Genomic DNA, 18,717 nt, shown 5'->3' on the forward strand with positions numbered 1-18,717 from the left:
TTTTATTCGATACGAAACAGTATTAATATATATATTAGTTTGTAATAGATTGCAATCAAAAATACTCGTCCTTTTTATAGCTTGTATGTACGTATACATAACTGCAGTCGTAAATTAGAATAAAATAAACAAAAACTACAATTAACGAAGTGAACTTTTGATATTTTCTAATTTAAATATATATCTTTTCACTGAACTGAAAATTTATTTATTTTTCAGAATGTTAAAAAATGTAAGATAAATAAAATTTAAAATGTTTTTGTAAACGTTTTGTATTTGCAGTTAAAAAATACGATATTTTTAATTTGAATTCGAAAAATCGAAATTGTTTAATTATTCGGGTGATTTGTTTGGCCATTTAGTTAGCTTAGTTAGCATGATTATCTCATTATATTTCTAAGGCATTATGATAATCATTACAATAAGTGAAAATGATAATAATTATTCGGTGATTTTCACGTTCCAAATGTGTTGAGTGCCGTCAGTTAATTTAATAACTACTTTGAGGGCTTTATTTCTTTAAGGGTTCGAATAATTATATTGGCTACTCAACCAATAGTTATTATATAAGTTTACTCAACCAAGATAATTTGATTTTTTTTGGTTCTATTAGATTCTCATAGATTCAGGAATATACATCCCTCTAAAAACATATTTGAATAATCATTAAACCACTCATGTTAAGTTCATTTTTGCATTTCATTCGCCTTAAGAAAATTGTGGAAATTGTGACCTTGAGGACGCTTTAGATAATTCGAAACTCTTGAAAAAAGAAAGTATTTCTATTTTTATTTGCATTCAATTCAAAGTTGAGACTAATTTTATAAAGTTAAGGAATATCTCATGCTCTAAATTGCAACAAGACGGTTTTATTCTATTATTTGTATTATTTATTTTATCTCGCCATATTGCTATGTCGATAATATAAAATATTTTTTGTCAAATATCGTAAAAGCACGTAAAAGTTTTAATTGCACAGTACACAATGACCTTCCAGATAAGACCTCTAAAAAACTACAGTGTCATATACTTTTTAAATTAAACAAGTAAATAAGGAAAGACTCAAAGTTTGCGTTCAGAGAAAAAAAAACACAGCTCCTATTAAATTGATGGCACTCAGCAAATGTGAAAAAGAAAAAAAAATTGGGAGGTATTGGCTGAATTTTGGATGTACGATGGAGATAAATGATATACATACACATATATTTTTATTTCTGTTTTTTATTTTAATAAATTAAATAGATTTTGATTTAAATTTCGTTAGTCGATCAAACCTGACGTCATGGCTTTTCTGTGAAGAATCAAATAACCAATGAAATATATTCTAAGTAAAATGTTTTTCGTACAGGGGCCTATAACGAAAATTTAAACTGGCCAATCAAATTACTTGAATGCGACCATCTACATATTGAACGTAACAAAACTTCTCTACAGATACTCCTATTAAGTTTTTCCTCTGTTATTCTATGTATATGTTAAAGTAGTAATCCAGGCTTCTATCCGCACTTGTTTCTTGAAAGACCCTCTAACATTTTAACGACCTTGCGACCGAATCTCATCTATCATCTTCAGATTTTGCTTCATTCAAGTTCTCATTATTATTGCCCATCATATAACTATTTGAACATATGTTTCTTTAAATCTCAACTTAACTGGAACTTGATCATCATATTATACAACGTGGGGCAAAAGTCCCGCTACCACTTTGATTGCCTATTACTTTTCTCAAAGAAAAGATAAGTAAGTTTGGTTTTTATTAGAAGTTTATTTGGTTTTTACATTTTTTTCTTCGCTATAATTGAAAAAAAGTGTATCAGCTAAATGGTGACCGAGACTCGCTATGAAACTTTAGGCTCTTTTTAAGGCATTTTTTATTAGTTCCTGCAAAATCTGAGGCTGAATTTCTTCAATTTCGTGACGAATATTGTCTTGAAGGTGTTGAATTGTTTGGTGCTTTTTCACATAAACTTTTTATTTCAAAAAACCCATCATAAAATGTAATGCTATTAAATCCGGAGATCTGGCTGGCAATACTAAATCGCCACTTCGCAAAATTAGTCTTCGTGGAAAAAGTCATTCACTAATTGCATTGTTGAACGAGCTGTGTGTACTATGGCTCCATCTTGCTGAAACCACATGTCCTCTAGTCCTTGCTCTTCCATTTCAGGCACAAAACAATCTAGAATCATATCTGATGATAGTGCCGTTGAGCAGTAACAGTAACTGCAACACCTTGGTCATTTTCAAAAAAAATATGACAAAAAAAGGACCAATGATGTTCTCAGCAAGAATACCACACAATGCAGTTGTTTTTAGTGGATGCAAGAATGTTTCATGCATTAATTGAGGATCCCCAAAAAGGATGTATTCCCCAAAACCGACTGTTCTGTCATTGACGTGGCCACTAAGAAGAAAATGGGCTTCATCGCTCTTTATTTAGATGACGATTAGAAGACGATTTTTTCAATAAAAATTGTTACTACTGTTGCTCGTTCTTGTGGCGTATATTTATAAATAATAAAATTCGGGCGTCTGCACAATACAATGGTGAAAGCGAAACTGAGCTTAACGTAGCGGGACTTTTACCCCGCCCTATATTTATTTATCTTGATAATGTACCTTATATTATATTATTCTGAAGGTGAGAATTTCTCGGTACAATTTCGGAAATATAAAATTTTTTCGAAACGTAATTATGCCGCCTGAGTGAAGGCGGCAATTGTCGCCGTTATCGCAATCTAAATGATAAATGCCTCCAAAGCGTTAACAAATTTAATTATAGTGAAGAAAAACTTCCTTTCCGAGTGGAGCATTAGTGCTCCGCTCCGCCAAAGTTTGAAGGAAATATTTGGCAAGCGACACACCAGAAACGACAATAATTTTAAAACAACCGTTTTGTATTTAATCATCGCTAATTATTACTCGGCGCCCTGCTCGCGAAGTTTTACTTTCGAGATTTCGGCAATTCAAAAGCGATTTACGTTCCGGCATTTTAATCGGCGCAACGTGAAACGCAGTCCATCGAGATTTTATAATTAAACAACTTTCTTTTTATTGCCCCGGCACACCCCCTGCGCCGGTTCGACCCCGGTGGCAGTTTATATTACGGTTTAGTGGCATTCCTGATAACAGGGAAAATATGGCGTTTAATTGATAAGCAGTCGTTATTTTTTTCAGCCATGTGTCTTCAATTAAAGCGCAGATGTAGAAAAAAATTTATGACGAAATAAATCATGGAGGTTTTTATTTTTTTACATTTACGAATATTTTTTCACTTTTGATGTATTGCTTGTTGTATTTTTTAATTAATTTATTCATTAAAACTCGTAATACAATTAACAATTAAGTTTAATCTGACTTAACTTCCCAAGAAACAACTACAACCAATATATTTTACACTGAATCACTTAGTGTTCAAGCATCTGCTAAATCTGAAGGATTTTTCGGTTTGAGACGTCTAATAATATTTTCCACATTTAAAAGTCTGGATGCTGTCGTGTTGACGTGGTTCTGATAGTACCCGTAAACATATCAATTTCTAAGTGGCGATGGAGGCCACAAAACGCGCACATACCAAGGCTCACTCACAATACACCCTTATTTTGGAACCTTTGAATTAATTGCATATAGGAGTCAAGAGCGCAGTTTCACAGCTGAATTCCATAGCTCCAGGCAGGCCTCAGTATCTGTAGATATAAAAGAAGCTTGTTATAGATTGATAACTGGGAGTTTCCGTCAAGCAACCAATAGATTTTCCTCAACTAGATGTTGAGTTCATAGCTCTTCTTTCTCATATGCTCTTTCCATCTGAACTTAGCATCCAGATTTCATAATTACACACCTTTCTTTTTATTACCCCAGCACAGAAAAAAAGAGAAAATATGGCGTTTAATTGATAAGCAGTCGTTTTTTTTTTCAGCCATGTGTCTTCAATTAAAGCACAGATGTAGAAAAAAATTTATGACGAAATAAATCATGGATGTTTTTAATTTTTACATTTACGAATATTTTTTTTTCACTTTTGATTTATTGCTTGTTGTAGTTTTTAATTAATTCATTCATTAAAACTCGTAATACAAATAACAATTAAGTTTAATCTGACTTAACTTCCCAAAAAACAACTACAACCAATATATTTTACACTGAATCAGTTTGTGTTCAAGCATTTGCTAAATCTGAAGGATTTTTCGGTTTGAGACGTCTAATAATATTTTCCACATTTAAAAGTCTGGATGCTTTCGTGTTGACGTGGTTCTGATAATACCCGTAAACATATCAATTTCTAAGTGGCGATGGGGGCCACAAAACGCGCACATACCAAGGCTTACTCACAATACATCCTTATTTTGGAACCCTTGAATTAATTGCATATAGGAGTCAACAGCGCAGTCCCACAGCTGAATTCAATAGCTCCAGACAGGCCTCAGTATCTGTAGATATAAAATAAGCTTGTTATAGATTGATAACTGGAAGTTTCGGTCAAGCAACCAATACATTTTCCTCAACTAGATGTTGAGTTCATCGCTCTTCTTTTTCATATGCTCCTTCTATCTGAGCTTGGCATCCAGATTTCATAATTATACAACTTTCGTTTTATTACCCCAGCACAGAAAAAACGGAAAATATGGCGTTTAATTGATAAGCAGTCGTTATTTTTTTCAGCCGTGTGTCTTCAATTAAAGCGCCGATATAGAAAAAAATTTATGGCGAAATAAATGATGGATGTTTTTATTTTTTTACATTTACGAATATTTTTTCACTTTTGATTTATTGATTATTGTAGTTTTTAATTAATTCATTCATTAAAACTCGTAATACAGATAACAATTAAGTTTAATCTGACTTAACTTCCCAAGAAACAACTACAACCAATATATTTTACACTGAATCACTTTTCGGTTTGAGACGTCTAAAGACACTATCTACTTTTAAAAGTCTGGACGCTTCCATGTTGACGTGATTCTGGAGACTTCTTCGATGTGAATCGGCAAATCTTCTGATAGTGTCCCTAATCATATCAATTTCTAAGTCGCGCTGGAGGTAAGAAATGCGTACAGTACCAAGGAATATTCACAGTACAACATCTTATTTTGGAACCTCTGAATTACTTGAATATTGGGGTCACTCACGCAGCCCCACACCTAAATTCCATAGCTCCACACTCGCCTCAGTATCTGTTGATCTGATTTTCCTAAACTTGATGCTGAGTTTATTACGCTTCTTTCTCATCCACGATCATGCCAAACTATTTAGCTGTGTTTCCATATTGAACTTCAATGCCGTTAATAGCCGCACGAATTTCTCCCCGAGATTGTATTTTCTATATGACATTGTACTGTGTATTCGACTTCTATTCTTCGATTAAGTTGCTACAATCAAGCACAGTTTTAGAACAATCCCGGAGACGCAGAATAGCATGGTTTAGACACGTCTCTCGAGAGAAAGGTGAACGAATTTCTCCAAAACTGTGGCGAAATCGACATTTTGGATGACGAACGCTGTGAACAACTCCAAGAGAAGCACAAAGATTAACATTGTTCAAGGCCAAAATGGTTGGGACCGATCATTAATAGGGACAGTGTATAAATATTTCATAATAAGCGTCCATAGTAAGTCATACGTGATATATATAATTTTTGTTTAATATGCGCTACAAATAAAAAATTTAAACTTTTTTTTAACTTTATAATTTGTACTAAAAAATTTCTTATTATGTTCATTGATACAGTAATTTAAATTTATTAACACTTTTTTGGTTACTGGACCTTAATGGCAGTCAGAATAAATTAAATCCCACTTATAAACGGTTAGCCAGTTTTATTTCTTAAGGTAGTTTTTTTAATATATTTTAATATCCTATTTAATATATTAAAATTTATTACTTTATTTAATGTTATATATCAAATAAGTTTGTGATATTATATTGAAAACATTGTGGAAACAAGTTTTAGTAACATTTAAATTTAACAAATAATTTTTTTATGAAACATTTAAATGAATCTCTTTATTCTGTGAAACATGAACTTAATAAATTTTAGTCGAATTTCGACCATAGGGCGATCACTAGTATTATATAATTCATAATGGAACTACAACAGTAATAACAAATTAATTAGTTTAACATATTGCTAGAAATCTATCATTTAATAGCTTGAATAATTGTTCTAAGTAAATAATAAAAGCTTTCGTGTGCGCAGACATAAAACATAATTAGTTTTCACTAATCCGGTAATAATTTTATGAACTAATTAAGCGATAGAGAATAATGCAGAGGGCTTACACTGTTTCAGGTTACACAGTCATAAAACCAACTATTAAATATGGCGCTTTAACGAAGAATGGCGGTTTCTCAACTAACGCCATGGCAACCTAACTATATAACTACGCAAATTTCTACCTAATAGCATTATCTACTTAACTAGAGCTGTCCTTTCGTGAATAAAATACTTGTTTAAATTATTTATAGTTGAATCAAGTTGGCGTGAAGACAAAAAACGGAATATCTGATTGCTAAAATTATAATATTAATACATAGTGATTCGTTTTCAAAGTACTTTTTGTAATAATTTCAGTAGCATCATCAGGAACGAATCTAAATCCATTTTATAAAACAATACCTTATAGGATGTTAATGAATCTATTATGATGTAGAATCTGGTTGAGATTATCATAGAAAGAACTCACAATTATAATAGAATTGTTACTAAAATACGTATAGTAGATAGGTTAAATAATGTTTTTATATATTTTTATTTAGTTATTACAATGATTGTTATGTACATATTTTATTTTCAAACGTTTTTTTTTATGTTAAAAATCTAAGTTTTATAACTTTTTACATTTTAGTGAGTTCCTTATTTATCTTTTAACGTCGGTTCAATTTCTTCATTAATAATCTTTTAAGGATGTATAGTAATTATCATGTATAAAAGAAACGTTTTCTATAGTAGAGATTCTATATCTGTTTTGTATAGTTTAGGGGACTACCATTTAACTATTTCTTGTAATATTTGTGAGATAGGAAAATAATTATGACAAGACCGTATAAACTATCGCATTGTTTCAAGTGCCTGGTGAAGCTAGGCCAAGATATGAAAGGCACCGAGAAAACAGAAAACGCGTGCCTAATTTTAAGGATATCTTATCGGATCGTTGTACGGTATTCCGGATAATGGTAGTTAAGGTACCGGGGCTAGACGAAGCGTGTCAGAATTTAGACCTGGCAGATGAACCCTTATGGTGATTATGATTATAACCCTCAAGAATTCTCGAAACCGTGGAATTTTCGAGCATTTCTTATAAAAGTCCGTAACGCAGGTGTCTCATCGGCATGAGAAGTTCCTAGTTGGAATAGTATTTCCCTCCTCGAAATTCTGAACGAATTGGAACGTAGAAAAGGTTTTCTTGAAGCAATATTTTCAACCACCATCAAGAACCCGAGAGAGAGTGAATTAAGAAACAAACAATTAGGCATGCAATTTAGAAACAAACAATTTAGCATGTCGTGTGTATAATGAGTTGGGTTCGATGGCGGAATAAGTATTATCCTAAATAAGACAGATGATTTAATCAGTCATCACCATTACGTACCGTCTTAATTGTGTTTATTTTTATACTATTCATTTAAATAGTTTATTTATTTCCTCTTTGTGTATTATTATATTATAAAAAAGAGAGAAAATAAATTCTATTTCATTTGCAACATATCTTTCTCTTCTTAACAACTCAACATAACGTTTTTCCACGAAGACTAATTTCGCGAAGTGGAGATTTAGCATGGCCAGCCAGATCTCCGGATATAACAGCGCAAGTCTTTTTCTTCTGAGGTTTTTTAAAATAAAAAAAATTATGTGAATAAGCCCCAAACGATTCATCATCTGAAAGACAATCATCATGAAAGTGAAGAAATTCAGTCTCAGATGTTACAGGATACCACGAAAAATGCCTTTAAAAGAGCCTTGCATAGCGAATCGCGGTCACCATTTAGCCGATATAATTTTTCAGTTATACCGAAAAAAATATGTAAACAGAAAATACATTTTTTATGAAAATCAAAGTTACTTATCTTTTCTTTGAGCAAAGTTATAGACAATCAAATTAGTAGCGGGACTATTGCCTCACGTTGCTATATTTGTGCCTTTATGATATATACGAAGGACGTGAAGTAACTAGATATTTTTGGGTTTCTAAGACCAATTTAAAAATTATTTTTACTTAGTTACCTCAACACATCAATATTTAACTCAAAAGAAAATCACTGTTATGGTACATCCTCTCAATTCATTTGATTTGATGATATACAATTTTAAACGGCAGAAGAAAATCATTATGAAAAGAATTTGTTTTAGTAATATTTAAAATCTGAAAAATGTTGAAAATTTTCCTCGCTTAACACTTATAATTTATTATATTATATATGTTAATTAAGATCAGTAATGAACTAAACTTAGAATTTACTTTCAAACGTCCAAGGATATTAAACTATTTTAATGGTTTCACACCATCAGGCAGGTCAAGTTAAATAGTTGCTAAGCATATTTTTTCTAAGCTTTCAAACCAAGTCATGCAAACTCAAAACCGTATATACACAGAGTATATACCCCCAGCCGAACCTTTGTTTTTGCCTCCCTCAACTAACCCCTAGACCATAAACAACACTCGAGGTTCAAACCACTTACCGACCCTCCGACATAAATAACTATTTTTTGTGGATGTTAGGATGTATTTCCTCATTGACTCCCAATTTCTTCCTTTTTTTTCGTTATAATGTTATACTTTTACGTACTGGCATCAGGAACACAATAATATTTTATCTATATAAATTTTGGGAAGCGGGGAGAGATTTCCAACGAAAAATGTCTTCTTTTTACAGAGAATATATTAGATATCAAAATAATATAAAAGTTAAGTATTATTTAGTATCATACTAGTTCGATTCCAAATGGTAAAAAATTGTTGGTGAGTATACTTATTGTGAATAAATAAGAGCCATCGAAAAAAAGACAATAAATAAAAGAAAACAAGCGTAAGATCAACGGCAAAGCAACAAAAAATGGAAAACCAGATAATTATTAGAGATGGAGTACAGAATAATTACAAATGCTAACCTACTAAGAGAGGTTAAAAAGATCTCCACCCGACAGAGTATGTTTTAGACATTCAGATTTTTTTTATATTTTGAAGTCTTATTTTTCCTAACGAGGGTTTATCTGGACTGGACCTACAGTATAAGCGGACCTACTGGCGAGTGACCAACTTAAGAAATCATCCCAGAAGACATCCGGGCTTACCCAGCCTGGCTACAGGTGGGATTGGAATCATTTTCTTTGTCGGATTTTTAGACTCTTGCCTAGGACAATCACAAATATTAAACAATCACATACATAAATTTATGACCATGCTCCAGAAGGATTCGAACCCGCAACTATCGCAATATTAAGAAGGTCGTCCTGTCACCTTTACCATTGTGCCAATCATGTCGGTTGACCAGATTAACAAACCTCCTTCAGATTAAAATTTATTAATATGAACTGTCAACTTGGAACACGGAATAACAGGACACGCTAAGATGCGCACACTAGACAGAGTCAGACGAAACAGAAGGAAAATACTTGATAATTTTCAGAGTAGGAGAACAAGAGATGGATTAAAAAGAAAATTACAAGAAAATTGACAAAAGTATGGATGTCTTTAGAGTTTGTGTACAGATATGTAGATTTCAGAAGAATTACTACATTCACTTATTATATTATTATTATATTTATTTTGTATACATATCTCAATTATATTTAAACGTAGTAATTATCGTTTCCAAAGTGAGCAGTAAAACTGTTGCTGAAATTGTTGCTGTCTATGTCTCGACTGGATAATTTCGAAATTTCGAGAAAGAATTTTTTGAAAAAAATTCGAAATATTCCGATCAACAAAAATATCGATATTTTTTCAACATCCCTAATATTAAAGATATTTTTTAAATATCTTAAAAAGTATATTTTAAAATATAATATACATATAATTTAAAATATGGATCCTTTTAATCCTTTTTGAAAAAATATTCAAATAAATCGATCTAAAAAACATCGATATATATGGGGCAAAAAATGGTGGCCAAAAATATGGATATTTTTTATTCACCTGTACTTATCGTCTTACGGCAAAGACGAAGACGTTTGATTGCATGAAACAATGATCTTTTCAATCTGAAAATGGGGCTTTTATTATAGCTAACGATATTTTGAATAAAATATTTAATATTATGAATGTAAAAATAATTTTGTTAGAAATATTTAGCTTATCTATCTTTAACAATGAACAGGTTTATTTACATTTTCATTAAATACATTTCCTCTAAACAAAACCAAAAATAGACAGTTCTATTGTCTATTTCTGAACAATAAACGTTACTTTTAAACAGCGGTTATTTCATTATAAATCAACTATCAATTTCAACAATAAATAACTGGTAATATCTGCTTTCCAAATCACATTTCAACAAAACGGATCGCTGGGTTTTGGCGAGGCTTATCGTTACCTCATCCCTTCATTCATTCATCAAAAAAAAGTTCACGGTTCGCATTCGGGCATATATATTTTTTGTGTTTCATATTCGGCGAACGCCATCTACGATCAAAAGTTGTAAAACAAAATGTATTGTGACTCAGCATGCAGGCGCTGCGTCTAGCAACCTTACAACATAAATTTTGAATATGTCAAAGTAATATTCGTGGGCGGCTTTCGCATGACAGGACGACAAACAAACATGAATTACTTTTTTTAATATGAAAAATATTATTTTAATGTATTATTCTATTTTAATGTTTTTTCTGTTTTAACTAATTGTAATATTTATATAATATTTTAATGAATTGATTTGTAGCCACCTTGAGGCATGTCAATTTTTACATCGAGACGTTTATCTCGGATGTTATTGAAGGGTATTTCGATTCATTCAGTACTCGACTATCGTTTGGTTTAGACGTGCCACCATCGACTGTATTTTTCACATTTCGTTTTATATAGCCAATAAATAACGGTCACATAATGTAAACACCACTGTTTCATTTCGTTTTACCTCCATTAACCGAACCACATCTTTACCCTAAAGATTTAATGATTTCATGATTAAAGTATCGAATTTAAAAGCATTAATCAAAAATACGATATAATAATTGGTTTAAGAAGAGGAGGCACCTGGAGACGTGAAATTTCGCACGGTTAAAGCTTATATCGAGGAAGAACTTTTAGGCCTAATATTCTTGTGTAATATGCGCTACAAATAAATATATTTCATTAATACGAAAAACGCCCAAATCAAGCCGACGAAATAAATTTGAGAGCAACTTTTATACATTAAAATATAAAAAAATTAATATTAAAAAAATCCACATAATGACTTTAAATCACCGTAAATTGAAATTGAATGAAATAGAAGACACTCTAAAGATATCAACTGAACGTGTACATCATACAATTCACAAATATTTGGGTATGAGAAAACTCTGTGCAAAGTGGGTGCCGCGCGAGCTCACTTTTGACCAAAAACAACGACTACTTGATGATTCGGAGCAGTGTTTGAAGATGATCAAGCGTAATAAATCCGAGTTTTTACGTCAATATGTGACAATGGATGAAACGTATTATATCTCAACTATTTTAAACAACTTAGTAGTTCAACAATAATCAACTATTTCCAGACATTTACATGCAATAGAGAAAATGCAATTTTGAAAATTTTCAAGATTTTTCGGAAAAAAAGAACAGTTTTCTGTGGAGTACTTTCGTCGATGATGAAAAATAGATTTATTATGGTAATCCCAAAAACATAAAACAACATCAGTTGAATTGTAAAAAAATCTATCAATAGGGCGTAAAAGATTAAAAATCATGCTCTTATACTCACTAAGCGAACTGTTCAGATCAAAATGTTCAGTGCGAAAATGAATCTCCACAAAACTAACATCATCAGAAAACAAGCCATATCGTCAGAGAGATGGGAAAAAGTTTTAAAAATTATTGGAAGCTATTTTAAATAATTTTTTAAGTAAAAAAATATCAGGGTACATATAAACACCTAAATACATAACATATATATTCTCATGATTTTGTTAATACGCAAGGCATGTTTTTAAATAAGGTCTGCGCAACCAAAATATATTAAATATATAAAAATAATTTCCGTTTTCTCATTTATAATCAACTTAGGGTTAGTTCTTACGAAAACAACAAACAGAAATTACTTTGTTATCAGCTTAACAAGGAAAACAACGAAAGTAGCAAAGCTATTTTAACAGTTTTTTACCTTTGTCGATTAGTAGCTCGTGGAATTTATTAACTAAATACATTTCACGTAAGCCTTTAATCTAATATTAGAGGCTCGGTAAAGATTAATCTATTTTTAATGCAATATAATAAACGTTATATCTCGGAGGTGTTGCTGTTGGACCGACGATTAAAATGTTTTCCTATTATGATACAAGTTATGAGTTTGTTTTTCGTTTGTGATAACCGACTGAAACTACAATAACAACTTCGCCTTGTTTATAAATATCAGTCAATGGCACCATTGAAGATTAAAGTTTCATCATTATCGTGATAACAGAGGTTTATGAGTTTTTAACCACTATTGTTCAGTATGTTTTGAAGTCTTCTATGTATTGCACAGGGGGCACTTTTCATAACAATACCATATTTTCACCGCTTTGACCCGAATCTTGTTAAGTGAATAAAAAGATCCTCTTTAGATTCTGATTTTAGGTATTATATGTATATCCGTTAATAAGGCAAGATTCTTGAAAGATATTCTCTTGGGTTGCGCACTACCCGCTATGATACGATACAGAAAAATAGCCGTACGGAAATAATTTCCACTGTGTTCTTTATTATGTAAATAACCGTTGATAAATAATTATAGTTTTCTAACATTTTTATTATTTACTAACTGACCCAGCAAACGTTGTTTTGCTATGTAAATAATTTCTAGAGAATTTCTAATGTAGAAAAAAAAACTTAAATGTTATTGGAAATGTATGTAAATTATATTCAATAATATTAGTTATTAATAAATAAATAACAAAGTTAGATGATATGTGAATATGAGAATATATTTGATATGAGAGTTACACTGAGATAGCAAAAATGTTTAACTGCTACGCTGGACGCATAAACACTAATAATAGCCGAAAACTCTAGAGGAAGTAAGAGAAGGCTTATTATTTGAGAGAAATAGGAGATCATTTTCGTTGTCATCTCTACTCCGTACTGTTTACTAGGTGAGAAGTGACACCGATAGATACATAGAGGGTATAACTTACCAAGTGATAATAATTGATGTTATCGAGCGTGATAAAAAATGATAAAATTATTAAAATGACTGTTAAAAAGCACGGGTTGGTGATAGAAAAATGAAAATTTAAGGTTACATATATTTCAAAGTCTCCTTTTTTTCTAACGAGGGTTTATCTGGGCTGGACCTACAGTTTGACGTGGGCTTCGAACCACGATCCTCAGCATTAGGCCTACCCACTGGCGTGTGACCAACTTACAGACATCTCAGAAGACATCCGGTCTTACCCAGCCTGGTTACTGGCGTGACTAACATCACCCTTCCTGTCGGATTTTGCACTCTTACCTAGTACAATCACAAATATTAAATAATCGCAAACATAAACTTACGAAACAGAAAAATAGGCGTACGGAAATAATTCCACTGTGTTCTTTATTATCTAAATAACCGTTGGTAAATAATTATAGTTTTCTAATATTTTTATTATTTACTAGCTGACCCGGAAACGTTGTTTTATCATGTAAATAATTTCTAGAGAATTTCTAGTGTAGAAAAAAAATAACTTATTGGAAGTGTGTGTAAATTATATTCAATAATATTAGTTATTAATAAATAAATAATAAAGTTAGATGATATGTGAATATGAGAATATATTTGATATGAGAGTTACACTGAGACAGAAAAAATGTTTAACTGCTACGCTTGACGCATAAACACTAATAATAGCCGAAAACTCTAGAGAAAGTAATAGAAGGCTTATTGTTTGAGAGAAATTGCAGATCATCTTCGTTGTCATCTCTACTACTCCGTACTATTTACTAGGTGAGAAGTGACACCGGTAGATACATGGAGGGGATAACTTACCAAGTGATAATAATTGATGTTATCGAGCGGGATAAAAAAGCACTGGTTGGCGATGGAAAAGTTCAAATTTAGGGTTGTATGTATTTTTAATGCCACATAATAAAAAAATTAACAAAATATTTAGGGTGGACACCTCTTATCACTTAGGGGTTTGAAAAATACATTGTAGCAGATTCTCAGACCTGTTGAATATGCATAAAAAATTCATAAGAATCGGTCAAGCCGTTTCGGAGGAGTGTAGGAACGAACATTGTGGCATGAGAATTACATTGTTATTAGTCGTTTCCGTCCAACCTACAACTTAGCGTTACATTAACTTAAATCAGGTACATATCTATAGTCTCTAATAATGTTTCTGTATTAACACTGCTGCTTTTGTATTAAATGTACCTCACCATACTAGAGATGATCAAATGGTTTGATTCTTTTGAGCCTGTGTCATATTCTGTTGTCATCCAAAAGTTGCATAACATCGCTTGTCATGCTCTTAAATGACAGTCGACGTCTGAAGACCTAAGCAATGGGTCCTGTATTATCTGGGCGCACCTATAATACTTTTCAGAACATTGTTCTAGAAAACCTGTAGTATATTTATAACAATTTGCCGTTGAGGCCCATTGAGGGCCGTTGGTTTACATCTAAGCCTAATAAAAAGGCCAAGGCAAGACAAGATTAACCTTATTTCTTGAGTTAGGTGCCAGTGAATGAATATGTACGACACAAGAAATATTTTAACAATAAACAAACCACATCTTTGCTAGAGCAATCCATTGTTACAATATGTTAATAGATGATAGCCATAACAAATCAATTGGTCCTGAAAATACTCTCGTATCTATGTTTTTTCAAAACATATATTCATCCATTTTCAATCTTTTTGGTAACATAAAGATGCCGTGTCGAAAAAACGTTGTTGTATTAATATAGATTCAGTATTTCAATATATTCCTTCTCATTTTTTTCGATTTAAAAATAGACACACTGCTACCTAATGCGTTCGAACATGTAATCAAATCAAGCTATAAAATTTGTCCAATTGTTAAAGGTCTACGAAATTCTTGAAAACATTAGTGATATGAATAATAAAAGGTTATAAACCAGCAAAAGTTATTTTTGCGCTCTGATTGTTGAAAATACCAAAGCCAGCAAATTGTTAGTAAAAACAGATTAAAATTAAACAGTTTCTCATCAATAACTTTGAGCAGGAATGAGGTAATGGAGCCTCTTCTTATTAGTAAAATACATTGAAGAGTAAATATAGTATATTCAAAGTTTCTTTTAGTAATACGCCGTGGATATTTGTAACGTCGAAATATTACAATGTTGCCGCATCAACTCTGAGTTTTAATTCAGTTTGGCTTTGACATACGTAAAAATTCTAATCTAAATAAAATAATTGAACAAACATAATTTATTTTAACAATATTGTATGACTATATCTAAAAACTACAGTTAATTATACAGCCACAATAATTTATAGGTTAATACATCTTATCACAATTGCTTTCAATTTTACATATGTCTGACAGTTGGTCGCCATCCGGTTGTCAGATGTACTCTAAATTACTCAAAATATTAGTTATAATTATTTCAGGTTATAAACCGCCAAACCATATTTTAGCCCTTTATTTTGATAAATTTTAAGTTGCTCCGTAATATATCATATTACTTTATTTGAAAATGTCGAAAACAATAGATATTCAAGGTCACAAATTGATTGCGGCTTTAATAAGCTATTTCGAAAAGGAACGAGATAACGGAGGCCCCCTTTTGCCGTTAAATTCCGTTAGTGAGATAATTATTGATGATATTAAATAATACAAGTACCTATAATTTTATTGAAAATGTTTTTAGCGGGTTGCTGCCATGCCAAATATTGCTGTGGGTACCCTTAATAAGATCGCTTACAAAATGAAGAATAATACGTTACATCCACCCAAGAAAACCTACAAAGTGGATGACGAATATTGACCATGTTGATATTGGCTCTATTCGAGACCAAACATACGAAATGTATAAGAACAGTAAGTACAAAAACTATTTTATCGATATAAACATAATTTAATAAAATTATTTTAGAGAAAATTGTCTCTCTGGAAAGTATACATAAAAGAATTAGGGACATGCAGCTTTTTGAGGGATGCAAGACAGCCGTCCATACACTCTTACATGGCATAGGGTTTAAATGGTATAAAGATAATCCTCGGAGAGGTTTAATGGAACTGCCAGGTATTACCTTAAAAATAATTCAATTAAAGGCATAAAATACTTTTGAGAAACTTGAATATTTCAAATTGGTTCATTATGGCACTCTTGTCAAGACAGTAACAAAAAAAGTGTAAAGACAATAAAAATTGATGGGAAAAGGTAAAAGTTACAATAGCTTTCAATTGGGTTTTGTTGGTCATTATATTTATTAATAGTTAATTGCAGATATATTGCTGGTCGAGACGGATATTCCATCAAAAACTGTTTGAATATGTGGAAGGAAGCATTGTCAACCATAACACCTTGGGTTTTGATGAACTCAATAAGAGATATAAAAGAAGTAATTGATAAGGAGTAATAGTATGCACATAATTATTTGAACATGTACATAATTAATTTAACTATAGAAAATGGTATTTTAGGACGTGAAAGATTTGTGTGCATAGATATGATTGTGATTGTTCAAAATTAATCATGAGCATTAGGTTAGAACATATGAGGAGAAAATGAATACTAACTATTTTTTACATATGGTAAATGCATTAGGCAAAATTCGATGATTAATTTTATGAAGGATGGTATACATGGTGTAAGAAATAAAATATACAGTGATACTAAGATAACTTGACAAGTAAACACACCATCGAAGGAAACAAGAACTAAACGTAAAAAGGTAAATATGCTCTCCAATGTAATAAAAATACGTTTCTCAGATATACAACTATTAATTAGATGGATTAGGCCTCCAGGGGATACCACTACAAACAAAAACGCGCCTAGAAACTCTACCTTATTGATGGTGTGGAAAAGAGTTTCCACGCCATCAATAGTGTTCTTAATCATAGTTTTAAGTTCTTCGATAGATGTACTATAATGTTAAAATAAATTATATTTGATAAGATTTTTGTTCAATTATTTTATTTAGATTAGAATTTTTTTGTATGTCAAAGCCAAACTGAACTCAATCGCAGAGTTGATGCGGCAACATTGCAATATTTCGACGTCACAAATATCCATGACGCATTACTAAAAAAACTTTTAATAGACTATACTATATATAGTGATACCATAGAAAATTAAGCTGCTGCTGTTTTTATATGATTTATTTTTAATATGTTCCACTGAATATTAGCACTAAAATCTGTGAAAATAAAAGATAAACAATATAATGTTGGATATGAAATGTATAAGCACATTTTGTAGATTTTTCAATATAAACATAATTTAATACAATTATATCCGAAATTATTGTTAGTCTAGAAATTATCCATAAAAAATTTAAGGATATGCGGCTTCTAAGAGATGTAAGTCATCCCTTATACGTTTTTAAGAAATGTAAGATTTAAGTAGAGTAAAAATAACCAATGAAGAGGTCCGACGCAACTTCCAGACATTGCTTTAAAAGGAACAAATTTTGAAAAGCATATGATAAATTTAAGGAAGATTTCTTATTTCGATTTGTTTATACTTATACATATTTCTAAGTGGAATGTCAATTCACTCTTGATAAGACGCTAATAAAAAGAGAGTACAAAAAACGTTGACGAAAAAAGGTAAAAGTTTTCTAATTATAGCATTTTTATATTGTTCTTCATACTAAAAACAGATATAGTTTTATTTTTTAAACAGGGATAGCATCCAAGTCTAAGAGCGATTACTATGTATAAATGAACCACAAGTTCTTGCTCTGGTTTGAAAATCAGATATTAAAGAACTGGAGAAACTATCAGTTATTATGGACAATGCGCCATACCATAACACACTGGTGGAAAAGATCACAACAAATGGATCGGCCAAAGCTACAGTTAGGAAAGGTTTGCATCGCCAGAACAGGACACAAACTCAAAACAATCAAACCATTTTATTTTGTGTACTGTAATGTAATGAGGTGCATTTAATATGATAACTGTAGTGTTAAGACATAAGCATTATTACACCAGATACTAAGATAGGGCCAATGGGTCCTCCTAGTTATATACCTAGATTTAAGTTAATATAAATACGAATTGTAGTACTAGTACATTAGAATGTTAATATCAAGGACAATCAAAGATATATCAGAAAAATTAAAAGTAAAAGTTAAATGCAGTAACATTGAGACGTTTTGGCGTCATAAAATTAGATTAAGTGAGTTCACTGTTTTATTATCAATTATTTTATGTAGTAGTATAGCCTTGAAGGTCATTATAACAATGACCAAAATTATACATTTTAAAAATATATAAATTATGTGGACGTTATACATCTTACAAACGTCAAGACACGAACTTTCTTACATTTGCGTGTATCAGAATTTAAGACAATGCCAATACTCCTAAACTCATTTTAGTGGCAAGAAACCAACCACCTGACCCGCCACCATT

Source organism: Rhynchophorus ferrugineus, unplaced genomic scaffold, assembly GCF_030347505.1.
Source record: "Rhynchophorus ferrugineus isolate W39M unplaced genomic scaffold, kcgeb_rfMv2 rfM4, whole genome shotgun sequence".
Lineage (NCBI taxonomy): Eukaryota > Metazoa > Arthropoda > Insecta > Coleoptera > Curculionidae > Rhynchophorus > Rhynchophorus ferrugineus.